Here is a 13,237-nt window from a genome sequence, read left to right as displayed (position 1 = left end):
TCGGATCCCACACATGGTACAATGAAGCAGAGCCCTCTCTCCTGCACAAGGTTGAAAGTCACTTTAACTCCTCTGCTTGGAACGGGGGAAGTCCACTTCCCTGCACTAGTCCGGATTCCCGCTCACAATACCAGCGGGCCACTACCCTGCCCCGGTCCACTTCGGGTTCCTTCCTACAGCAACTTGTTCTAGCGGTCCCGGAGCTCACTTTCACTTCAGTTCCCTGAGCTTATTCCTCACTTCAGCTCCAGAACTTGGCTCACACTGCACGCTTCCACAGCAGCCCAGGAGCTCCAACCCATGTCTGCTCTGCTCTGCTATCCACTTCCTACTGCTCGTTTTCTCCCCAGACACCTCATATCCCCTGAATGGGCGTCCCTACTGTTCTGGAGGGGGGGGGGGGGGTCTGTTGGATTGTACCAGTGTGAGATCAGGTGATGACAAGGAGGATTAACTCTTTTGTGACTACCTGGTTTTGCCAGGCTGTCACACTTTGTTATCCAGCTGTTAGAGAATTTCTGTGTGCTGTTTGATGTGTAGTGGAAATATTCTTATCTGATTATTTCCTCCCATCCTTCAGTTTCCTCCTGATCACATATTGTCTATACCTCTGTGTGTGATTGCTGTGAGTTTGAGTCTTGGTTTCCCCCCTGTATGTTTCTTTGTGTGGGATTAACCACTCCTGTCCTGCCCCTCTCCTGGGTGAAGGAAGGGGACCACTAAACCAGGGTTGTTCAGAAACTAGGGATAGGAAGGCGGTCCAAACATCGTCACCTTCAGACATACCTTTGGGATCAGAATCAGCGAGGGTTCCCCTAGCCTGAGGGCCAGTTTAGGCTCCCCTGTCTCTTGTGATCCCATCTCAGCCCGTGATAGACTTCAGCTGCATTCACTGTATACTGTAAAATGATGATAATTACAGTCCAAATAACCTGCATAAGATTCTTCAGCTTCCAAAAAATCAAGGACGTCTTAAGTGGTTTTTATGGACAGGACAAAAAAGTGCCCTATTTTTACGGACTGTCTTGGACTTTATGAGATGGTAATAATTGCAAGCTTTCGAGACTACTCAGGTCTCTTCATCAGGCATGGTATAACACAAAATCTGAAGAGTCACATATTTATACACAACAGGACTTAGAATAGTGCAGTTTTTTTTTTTGTTTTTTTTTTACTGCACTATTCTAAGTTCTGTTGTGTATAAATATGTGGCTCTTCAGATTTTGTGTTATACCATGCCTGATGAAGAGACCTGAGTAGTCTCGAAAGCTTGCAATTATTACCATCTTTTCAGTTAGCCATTAAAAGGTATCAACCACTGAGGACTTTCTTTTCTTTTAAACAATTTTTTTATCTCTACTGGCTAACACGGTACAAAGATATATTTTACTTGGACTTTATGGACATTTGGCATCCCAGTAGCCGAGCATTTCTCAGTGTTAGGCTGGACTCACACGAACGTATTAAAAAACGGTCCCATTCTCGTTTGCGAGAGTCGGACGAATTTTTCTCACTTGTCATCAGTGTGCACTCAGTGTGCTGTCAGTATGCTGTCAGTATGCAATCCGTTTTTTTGCACAGCAGCTGTTACTCATTTACAGTCATGTACAGGAGAATTTACAGTGTTCTGTGCTACATGATAGGATTGTATTTAGAAAAACGGATGTCACTAGGATGGTCCGTGTGCCGTCCGTGTGACATCCGATTTTTCCTCGCACCCATTGACTTGTATTGGCGAGCCTCGGACGTATTCTGGATCAAATCGCAGCATGCTGCCGCTTTTCTCGCATCCAGAATCTGGATGCAAGAAAAGCTGACCAACAGCTCTCCCTCATTGACTAGTATTGGTCCGAGTGCAATGCGAGAATTTCTCGCATTGCTCTCGTCCGTTTTTGTCGCTCGTGTGAGCGTACCCTTAGCAGAAATGACTGGTGCAGCACTGCTCTCACTGCCCTGAGCTGCCCTGTAATGGTAACTTCTTCCAGCAGAGAGAAAAGCTCAGTAGCCTAGTATTAGTAGTACAAATGCAAGGCTGTCGACCTGTACTAACCACTGCCACGGCCCCAAATCTCCTGTCACTGCCAGTTCCCAATCTGTATGTGCCACCTCTACCCCATCACTGCTCAATACACTCTCCTGTCACCACTCACCACGGAACACTGTGTGAGCGGTGATGGGGAAATTGTAGTACAGAGCACAGCTGTGGACTACAATAAAATGGTGTCCAACTCCTCTGACAGCCCATTGGGCATGCTCAGTTTCAGCTGAGATGGCCACAGCATAGGAAATAGCGTCGGATACCGACCGCAGTCTGCCATGCACAGGGGCTGAAATATTTCTGGAGCACCCCACGGGTTCAGGGGGGATACTCGTCGCCGGGCCGGTGACTGGATGTCACGGGTGGACCGCCCAGTTTCGTGACTCCAAGGTGTCCACAGAAGGGATGGTCAGGATGAAGAGGGAGGATGAGGGCAGTAGTTGATTATTGTCGTGATGCCAACTGCGGTATGTGGAAAGGGATTAGCCGCCGCTGCTGTCGGTGTGCTCCAGGGCAGATGGTAGTAGCAGATGGTTTCTGCTCCCCACAGGTGGAGCGGGCCCCGGGGGGGATGATGGGGATGGCATTCTACGGTGGTGTGCTGGGGGGCAGGACTGAGGACGCCGATAGTAACTGGACAACACAGGCCATTAGTTTCTTTTACCTTTTATTGATCAGTGGTTACGGTCCCGAGTTACAGTGGTCCGGTCAGCCTGGTAGCAGTGGGGGTCTCTCCTTGCCAGGTGAATTGGAGGCCTTACTTAGTGCACTCTGTATATGGGTCGCTGTGGCCTGAAGCAGCACAGCGTCACTCTTCTTGGATGCAATTTGCCTTGCCCCTTGTGGCGGGCAGCGCGAGCCGGATCCAGGGCCCGCTTGTATTTCTGCGGCCCCGGGCTCAATGGTGCTGCTTCACCTTTGGAGTCTCTGGTGAGCCAGGAGATGTAAAATTTCTTGCTGTCCGGGTTTTACTGCTGGGCCGTTAGTACCCGACAGTCAAGGACCCTGGTGTCCTGATTCTTGCACTCGGTCCTGGAACGCTTGCACGCAGCTCACTTACAGTGACCAATGATTTTTCTCGCCTCACTGATTTTGAGGTAAAAAAATTGTTTAAAAGAACTGAGAGTCCTCAGTGGTTGATACCTTTTAATGGCTAACTGAAAAGATGGTAATAATTGCAAGCTTTCGAGACTACTCAGCTGATTTTGAGGTTTCACTTTCTGTTTTCCCGTCTAACCCCTTCACAGCCCAGATTCACAGAGAAGCTCGTCCCAACCATGACCCTGGAATTGTTGACTCCGGTCTTTCCATACTCCACCCCTCCTTTCCCAATTCTTATCTAAAATGACTGCACAGACACCAATTTTTCTTTGGATAATTTTGGCCATAGCAGCCATTTATTAAACAGAAATATATAACAAATAAAAACATTGCAATATGGTAGGGTCCTTGAAGCTACAAACCCTGGTGATTCCTACCAACCGAACCATAAACACCAACTTGCCCCCAGCCGTTACCCACACTGGCTCAGGAGCACCAAACGGTAAGGGTTAATCCTCTGTTAACCCAAACCACCCCCAGGGACCCCGACATACCCCGTCGGGAATCCCCACAAAATCACCAGGTGACCAGCCATTCTGCCAATGAGGGGATCCATACCCAGATGGATTCCCCAAACCAATTTTTCAACCAACTTCAAGGACCCACCAATAAAAACCGCCGCCCAGCCACTACGACCCGTAAACAACCCCGCACCCCACCCCTTGAACATACCAAACATACCCCAACATATGAGGGAGGGCGGGTGGGACTGTCACTTCTGTCCCCACGAGCGGGAAATGTGCCGCTCCTCCCCCTGCTCATTGTTTTATTTTAAAAACGGGCTCGCTCTCTCCCCCTCCCCTCATGACACCTTGACCTCCCCACCAATCAAGTGTCATGAGGGCCTCCGCAAATGCCCCGGGGGGAGGGGGGGGGGGCAATGCTCCGTCCCTTCTTGACCCTGGAATTGTTGACTCCGGTCTTTCCATACTCCACCCCTCCTTTCCCAATTCTTATCTAAAATGACTGCACAGACACCAATTTTTCTTTGGATAATTTTGGCCATAGCAGCCATTTTATTGAACAGAAATATATAACAAATAAAAACATTGCAATATGGTAGGGTCCTTGAAGCTACAAACCCTGGTGATTCCTACCAACCGAACCATAAACACCAACTTGCCCCCAGCCGTTACCCACACTGGCTCAGGAGCACCAAACGGTAAGGGTTAATCCTCTGTTAACCCAAACCACCCCCAGGGACCCCGACATACCCTGTCGGGAATCCCCACAAAATCACCAGGTGACCAGCCATTCTGCCAATGAGGGGATCCATACCCAGATGGATTCCCCAAACCAATTTTTCAACCAACTTCAAGGACCCACCAATAAAAACCGCCACAACGAGGGCACCTTGATAACCTTCAAGTGCCTGAGACCCCCCGCAACCGCAGTGCCCTCTCGATACCTCCTTGCAGGCCGAGGGCCCATAAATCAATCCCCACCGCATTTAAGTGCACCCCGTCTGCCAACCAGAATTCCTCTTCCGTCCTTTCCAACTCAACGTGCCTTATCGCAACTCCCCCATTCCGAGTAACAAACTTCGAAATCGCCCTATTCACTTTTGCCCGCGCCTTGTTCAACCTATCGACCGACCGCGCTTTTCGCCAACACCTTCTCGCCACGATCTCGGACCAAACTATAGTTAGCCGTGGAAATGACACCCATAACCGCAATAAATCATGCTTGATGTCTTTTATCAACATTCGAAAAGGACGCCCCCCCAGATCATTTCCCCCGACATGTAAGACCAAAACGTCGGGAGGCCTGTCTAAACGGGCATACCTATTCACCTCTTGCAGTACCCTGCTCCACCCCAAACCCCTAACCCCCAACCAACGTACAAGAGCCCTATCCCTTTCAAAACCTAGTTGTCTCCCGTTTCTTCTTGCATCCGCTCGCTGGGCTCCCCAGTATACATAAGAATGGCCCAGGATCCAAACCAGATATGGGGGGGGGTGGTTCTGTAATACAAAAATGTACAAACAGACAACCAATCAGTTTCCTTATTCCCCAACTTGAAAAAACACCCAGTCCACCCCCCCCCCCCCTCGCAGCCGCAGAAACCCCCCCGCTCAATTGCCAACGATCGCCTGTGGCCGGACATACAACTTAAAACGCTGCGACTTCCACCTACCAATCCGCTTCACAGTCTCTTCCGGCAAACCACACATAGCGGCCTCTGTCGCTGCCCCAATGCGAAAAGAATGTGACGCAAACGACCTCGGATCTAACCCCAAAGACTTCAAACATGCCCTGAAAACACTTACAAATTGGTATCTAGATAAAAAAGACCCGTCCTCATGACACAACAAGGGGCCATTGACCTGCGGGCGAATCCTTCCAAAGTTCCCGAAACACTTGAGTGGGCACATCTCCGATGCCATAACCACACCCAAGCGAACTCGCCTACCCACACCTCTTTGATCTGTCTTCGATCTCCGAATCCAGAATTCGATCCCGCCTTCCACGGCGACAATATCACCACGACCCAGGCCCCCGGGAGAAGTCTTACTGGGCGATACCAATTCCCCAATCCGCAACGCCCCAAAAAACGCCAAGGAAAACGCTAACCGGAACAAACTCACCTCAAACGGCGATATACAAACCCCCCACAATGCCCCACCCAACTGCTCCAATAAGCTAAATGATACAGGCCGTCTACCATCCAGCGGCTTGCATCGTTTCCGAAATCCCTTCAAGGCCTGAACCACCCAAAAACTCTTAGTCAAATCCTGTAAACCCCGCACCCGAAAACCAAATGCTAATCCCGCCATAAAGCGATTCACCTTCGCAACTGACCATCCTGCAACCGCTGCCTCCCCCAACCTTTCCAACAGTACTCCCAACTGATCTCCCTCAGCAGACCCACAACCCTGCAACCACTGCTTCCACAGACTCCATGCCGCCTGATACGCCGTCCATGTGGTACCCGACAGGGACGCCCGAATCAGTGGTCCTACTGCCTGCAGACCACGTTCCAAAGCTGTACCGGACACTCCAAGCCGCTGGCCTCTGCCTCTGGCGCGCAAACCCGGAACCGATCCCACTGAAAACGAGAGAGGGAATCGGCTATTAGGTTCTGAACACCTGGCACATGAGCAGCCGTAACGTACGCATTGATTTGCAAGCAAACCAGAACCAGCTCCCGTAACACCCGAATAACTGGAGGGGATGATGCTGAAAACTTGTTAATGGCCAGCACTACCCCCATATTGTCACAATTAAAGCGAATCTTCTTGTTCGCCAAATGTTCCCTCCACAGATGAAGCGCCACCAATATCGGAAAAATTTCCAAAAGCGCCACGTTCCTCGTCAAGCCTTCATCAACCCACCTATCAGGCCACCGTTCCGCACACCACTGACCCTGAAAGAAAGCCCCAAAACCTGAGCTGCCCGCCGCATCAGTAAACAGTTCCAAATCAAAATTGTCCTTTACGTCCTCCATCAGCAGCGAACGACCGTTGTAATGCTCCAAAAACTGACCCCAAACTGCTAAGTCCGCTCTGTGTTCCGCCGATAAACGAACGTAATGGTGCGGAGCAAGCACCCCCGCCGTGGCACCAGCCAATCGGCGCGAAAAAATTCGCCCCATTGGCATTACCCGACACGCAAAGTTAAGCTTTCCCAATAAAGACTGAACCTCCCTTAATTGCAATTTCTTCACACGCCGTGCCCTTGCCACTTCGTCTTTTAGCCCGTTGACCTTTTCCTCAGGAAGCCGAACTTCCCAAGCCACGGAATCAATCACAATACCAAGAAAACTTATGCAAGTCGTCGGCCCCGTCGTTTTCTCAGGTGCTAAAGGCACCCCAAAATAAGCCGAAACCCACTCCATTGCCGCTAAAATCCCGGCACACTGCGCCGAGTCAGCCGGACCTACACACAAAAAATCATCCAGGTAATGTACCACTGATGACCAACCCGAAACGTCCCGAACAACCCATTCCAAAAACGAACTAAAAGTCTCGAAAAATGCGCACGAAATCGAACACCCCATGGGCAAACAACGATCAACAAAATAGCCACCCTCCCAACAACAACCCAGCAGCCTAACACAATCCGGATGCACCGGCAATAGCCGAAAAGCCGATTCAATATCAGTCTTAGCCAACAGCGCCCCCCCTCCCACATTTCTTTACCCACTTTGTAGCCTCATCAAACGACGTATATACCACTGAGCACAGCTCAGCGGGTATTCCATCATTCACCGACCTGCCTCTTGGATAAGACAAATGGTGAATAAGCCGGAATTTCCCTGGTTCCTTTTTCGGCACCACTCCCAACGGCGACACCACCAAGTCGGGAAAAGGAAGGGCCCGGAACGGGCCCGCCATTCTCCCCAACGCCACCTCCTTCCTTAATTTTTCCGCCACAACCGCGGCATGCTGGTAAGCAGAAACGAGATTCCTGGTTGCCCCCGGAACCTCAAAAACGGGGGCAGGAATCCTGAAACCCTCCCCAAAACCCAACCGCAAAACCTCCGCCTTTCCGCGATCTGGGTACCTATTTAGGTACGGAAGCATCGCGACTAACTTCACCGGCGTCAGACCCTTGGGTATGAGAGCCGCCGGGCTTGGGCTTCCCCTTCTTGAAGCATTTAGACGCTCCGTGGGATGTCCCGTTACAATGGGTGCATAAGTGCTTAAATCGGCACGTGGCCCCAAACTTGCACTGCCCGTCGTTGAATTGCCAGCATAGACCTGGCTTCTGCGATCCCGCCTGACCCTGCTGACCACTGGTCCCTTGATTTCCCGACTGGCCGGAAGTCCCGGCCCCGCCTTGAAAGGGCTGGCCATACCTAGCCGGTGCCATGACCCGCAACCATAACCCTATATCTTTTTGATCCCAACGTATAGATGGGCGTACGGCCTTCCTCTGACGAAATTGTTCGTCATACCGAAGCCACGTCTGCCCCCCATACACCCTGTAAGCCTCACCTATCGAATCCATGTAACAAAATAGATGAGAACAATTCTCCGGCGCCTTTTCGCCTATCACACTCGCCAAAATAGCGAAGGCTTGCAACCAATTGGTAAACGTCTGAGGGATCAAGCGCCACCGCCGCTTCTCCTCATCCTCTTTCTTACTATCCTCCTTTTTTCTTTTATCTAAGTTAAATTTTGCCAAAGGAAGGAGGGAGAAGATCTCGACATATTCGTCCTTCCAGATCTTTTCCCTCACCTCCTTCTTAAGGTGCGAACCTAAGGGGCCCTCAAAGCATACATAAACCTCCCCACGCGCCCTATCATCTAAATGAATCCTGTCCTTATCCTTTTCCGTCTGGACCGACACCGAAACCGGGGAAGAAATACCCGCAACCCCGGACTCACTAACCCCCAGAATGGGCGGATTAACCCACGCCCCCACCGGCGCCGGGGGTTCCATTGGACCCCCAATTCGCTCCAGCAACGAACGCACGCAACCTAACAGCTCTCCCAGCTCCCTACCCCCCGACGCATACCCACCAACACCGAACGGTACCCCTGGACTTACCCCCGTCTGATCTACCCCTCCCCCTACGTTCTGATCTCGGTTAAACTGAGGAGACAGACACGACACAGAAGCATACTCACCGGGCTGCACTAGGGAAGAGGCCCCGCCAGCCGGACCGCCTGATTCCTGACGTCCATCCACACGATCCGCAGCTTCTTGGCTCCTCCCACCGGATTCCCCGCTGTTAGCCCTTGCCGCCGCAAGGCCGGGAGACACCTCCGACCCTGTAGTACGGGCCCGACGTCCGTCCTGCCAGCCGTCCGCCCCAGAGAGCTGCCTGCGTTCCTCCACACCTTGCCAGTGCAGCTCTCCAGTGCTCCTCCAGGGGGCCCCATCTTCAATCCGGGCCTCTGCTGCTGTAGGCCCTGCGCTCCAGGCCCGGTGCACCACAGATCCCAGCATCCGCGCTCCGCCCCCTCTGCTGGGGCCCGCATGCTCCTCCATTCTGTCCTGCTGATCCTGACAGGGCTCAGGGCGCAGGGCAGGCACATCACCCACACGCCCCGCCGCAGCGCAGACATCCCTCGCTGACTGGGCGGTAGCAGACCCTGCCTCCAGCTCCAGCAGAGGCCTGCTAACCGCCGCTGGGCCCAGCCGCACATTAGAATTCCTCCCAGGCCGGGGCGCATTGGACCTCTTTGCTCGCGGCGCCCGGCCTGGAGGGTCCCTGGAGGGGCTTCTGCAGCGACGCTGGGCCCGGGGAGGCAGGTCAGGAGAAAACCGCTGCGGCGGTTTGGACCTGCGGGTGCGCCGCTCCTGCAGGGGGGAAGCCCCTGCCGCCTCCAGCCTCCCGCCGATGATCCCTGCCACCGCATTCTGCAGCCAGCCAGGGGGATGACCGCCGGCCGCCGCTCTGAGCTGCTCCAGGAGCTGATCCACCGATGACATCGCAGGTGAGGTAGGGGTACAGGGACTGTCACTTCTGTCCCCACGAGCGGGAAATGTGCCGCTCCTCCCCCTGCTCATTGTTTTATTTTAAAAACGGGCTCGCTCTCTCCCCCTCCCCTCATGACACCTTGACCTCCCCACCAATCAAGTGTCATGAGGGCCTCCGCAAATGCCCCGGGGGGAGGGGGGGGGCAATGCTCCGTCCCTTCTGGACTTGAGCTCCCCCTTCTGGCCTGAGTTAGGAAGTGTTGTGTGTGATTGCATCTGACAGAGATTTCCCTGCTGCTCCCAGGCATAGAATTGCCCCCCGGAGGAAAACACCACCACTGTGGCTCCCAAGACCACTGGGGTGCCACATTTGTGTTTGTAAATGTCATGTTGTACATGTGAGAAAACTATACATGGTATTTTCTTTTAAAAATAATTGATTATATAAACATTATTAATACAAAAACAAATTTCAAACAATTCCTTTTAAGTTAAATAAAACAATATCTTTATTAAATGAATGCAAAGCATACAACAAAAGCAAACACCAAACAGATTGTCAAAAGTTATGCTAAATTTTGCATCTTCCATGTACAGTAACTGTTAGGATGGGAATACAGTGCATTTTTTTTTTTTTTTAAAGCAAGTCATGTTTACTAAATAGAAGAAAACTTATTGTATTTGATGCACAATCTGTGGGACGTATGATATAGAGCTGGAGAAACTGAATAGATCAATATATGGTTTTGTGGGGAAAGATAAAGTATAAACTCTTATTTATTCATTAAAGGGAACCTAGATGTGGATGATGCAGAAGACGTCATCCCCATCACCGGGCAAAATCTTGCGCTTGCACTGAGATATTGCCGACTCGCGCATGCGGAACTATGTATTCGGCTCTGCCCACAGTAAGGTAGAGCAAGTGCGCCTACATGTAGATGATACAGGAGACATCATCCACATCACCGGGCAAAATCTTGTGCAGAAACATTGCCAACTCGCGCATGCGCACCTATGTGTTCGGCTCTTCCCGCGGTAGGGCAGAGCAAAGTGCGCCTGAGCAAGCCGGCAATGTCTCTGCGCATGTGCGAGATTTAGTCCGGGTATCGGGTATGGTAATGACGCAGGAGGCACCCTCCACGTGAATCATCAGCAGAGGACGGCAATCAGCATGGAGATTAGGGCAGAACCGCAACCAAGGATGCCCATCTGATTGGACCCAAGGACTACCATACAGTGAGAGACTTTCAAAAGGTATTTGTGGGGTGTATAGGGCGAATCAGGGAATAACATGCACCTTTATAGAATGTAGCACAGGCGCTGTTTAAGGTGCTAGTTTTAGTTTACAACTCAAAAAACTGGTGACAGGTTCCCTTTAAAATGTTGGACAAGTGGGAGGAGTCAAGTAGAAGTGTTTTTCCAGATAGCTGTCAATCACTGAGTAAGGTCCTCCCATTGGACTCCTCAGCTGAGAATAAGTAGGAGATCCACTGAATTATACTAAATCTTTTCCTACAAACAACATATATCAATCTTCTCAGTTTCTCCAGCTCTATATCATAGTGTAGATCTGTTTGCATGCTTCACTTAACGGGTTTCTTTTAAATTAAATAAATAATTTCGTTAATTTTTTTGGGGGGGGTTTCTACAAAATTCATACAGAATTATTTAAGAAAAAAAAATAATCTCAGCCTTAATATATATACCTTAAATAAACTTTAGTTAAAGGTTTTATTTTCCATAAATAATACAAAAATAAAAAAAAACCAAGCAAACACAAGTTAAAAAAAAAGGCAAATAAAATACAGGTTCCAATGTCCCAATTTGAACATCTGGCTGTCATATATACATTGCTGCAATTTATCATTTAGAACTGGAACTAAAACACTGAAGGCTTCGCATTAAACGGAACCGGTCAGCAGGTTTTTCCCTTATGAGCTGTGGATACCATCAGTGAGCTCTTATATATACAGCATTCTAGAATACTGTATATAAGAGCCCAGGCCACGCTGTATAACATAAAAAACACCTTTACAATACTCACCTAGGGGGTGCTCTGGTCCGATGGGTGTCACTGCGCTTGGTCCGGTGCTTCCTCCATCTTGTGAGATCGCCGTCCTCCTGCTCAGTCCCGTGAGCATGACGCGTCCTACATCATCCACAGAGAGGCCTCCATTGCGCTACTGTGCAGGTGCACTTTGATCTGCCCGGCTGAGGGCAGAGGAAAGTACTGTAGTGCGCATGCGCGGGCAGTCTTTAACCTGTTCCCGAGCCTGCGCAATACAATACTTTTGTCTGCCCTCCGCCGGGCAGATCAAAGTGCGCCTGCGCAGGAGCATAATGGAGGCCTCTGTGTGGAAGATGTAGGATGCGTCGTGCAAACGGGGCTGGGCAGCAGGAGGATGGCGATCTCAAGAAGAGAGAAGGAGCCGGACTGAGACCAGTAACACCCATTGGACCGGACTGCGCCCTAGGTGAGTATTTTAAAAGTATCTTTTTACTTTCTACAGACCGGCCTGCGCTCTTATATACAGTATTCTAGAATGCCATATATAAGACCTCACTGGTGGTGGCCACAGCTTAGAAGGAAAAAACCTGGCGACAGGTTCCCTCTTATGCTGGAGTCACACTTGTGAGTGACTCACGTGAGTCTCGCATCGCATCACCCAGCGCGGCTGCACACTCTCCTGACGAGCGGGTCGACTGCATGTATTTCTAGGCAGCTGAGATGCTCGTATCCAGAGAGAGTGCAGCCGTGCCGGGTAATGCAATACGAGACTCACGCGAGTCAGTTAAAAGTATGAATCCGGCCTAAGACTCATCCACAGGAGCCTTTAGATCAATGGAAAAAATAGGCCACTAGTAAAGATTAGCAAATTTACCAAAATTTGAATTCAACAAATCTCTTGAATTCAGGTGGGAAATTCAGTAGACTCTATCCGATTCTTACATGCCCTATTATTTATATGATCCTAATATATATATATATATATATATATACATACACATATACAGTATATATATATATATATATATATACACAGTATATATATATATATATATACATATATATATAATTTGGGTAGAAAAAACATGTCACTACCATTCTTCTATGTAGATCACCCAGTAAGTATTGTGTATGTGGTCTATTTTTTTTATTTATTTTTTTTAAGAATACAACATGGTTGATACGTGCTGAGCGTTGGATGATCGCCCACCTGATATTTTGATTGCTCAACCGCTTCACCGCTGAGCAGCTACCAAGGCTGAGAGGGAACATTGCTGCCAACATATTGTGTAACTCTTTACAGCTGAGAGAACTAACAATACAAATTCACAGTCGCAAATGGCTCATTTTCAAATACAATTTTTTTTTTTAGGGTTCCTACCCTCGAAGAAGCTTGGCTGGTATATGACACTGTGCACCCGTCAATAGAGGAGAAGTAATTACCGTATAGTCAATACATTTTCTTGTATCCCTTGATATATGTAATGGAAAGAAAAAGCACAAGCTTCTATATCGTGTAGAAACCATAATGTAACAATAGAAACATAAGAAGCTTAAAGGATAGTCCAATAGAACTAGTTATAACTTATCCACTGCTAGGTTGGTGGGGGTCCAAATGCTGAGATCCACACTTCATTCTCATTGTGGCCTGTTCATTCATTCTCAATTCAGGGCTAAAATATGTAAACTCTGTATTCAGTAACAAAAGAGCTCCCCAA

The sequence above is a fragment of the Anomaloglossus baeobatrachus genome, chromosome 2, assembly GCF_048569485.1.
Source record: "Anomaloglossus baeobatrachus isolate aAnoBae1 chromosome 2, aAnoBae1.hap1, whole genome shotgun sequence".
Lineage (NCBI taxonomy): Eukaryota > Metazoa > Chordata > Amphibia > Anura > Aromobatidae > Anomaloglossus > Anomaloglossus baeobatrachus.
The sequence above is the reverse complement of the archived record's forward strand: the minus strand, read 5'-3'. Positions refer to the sequence as shown.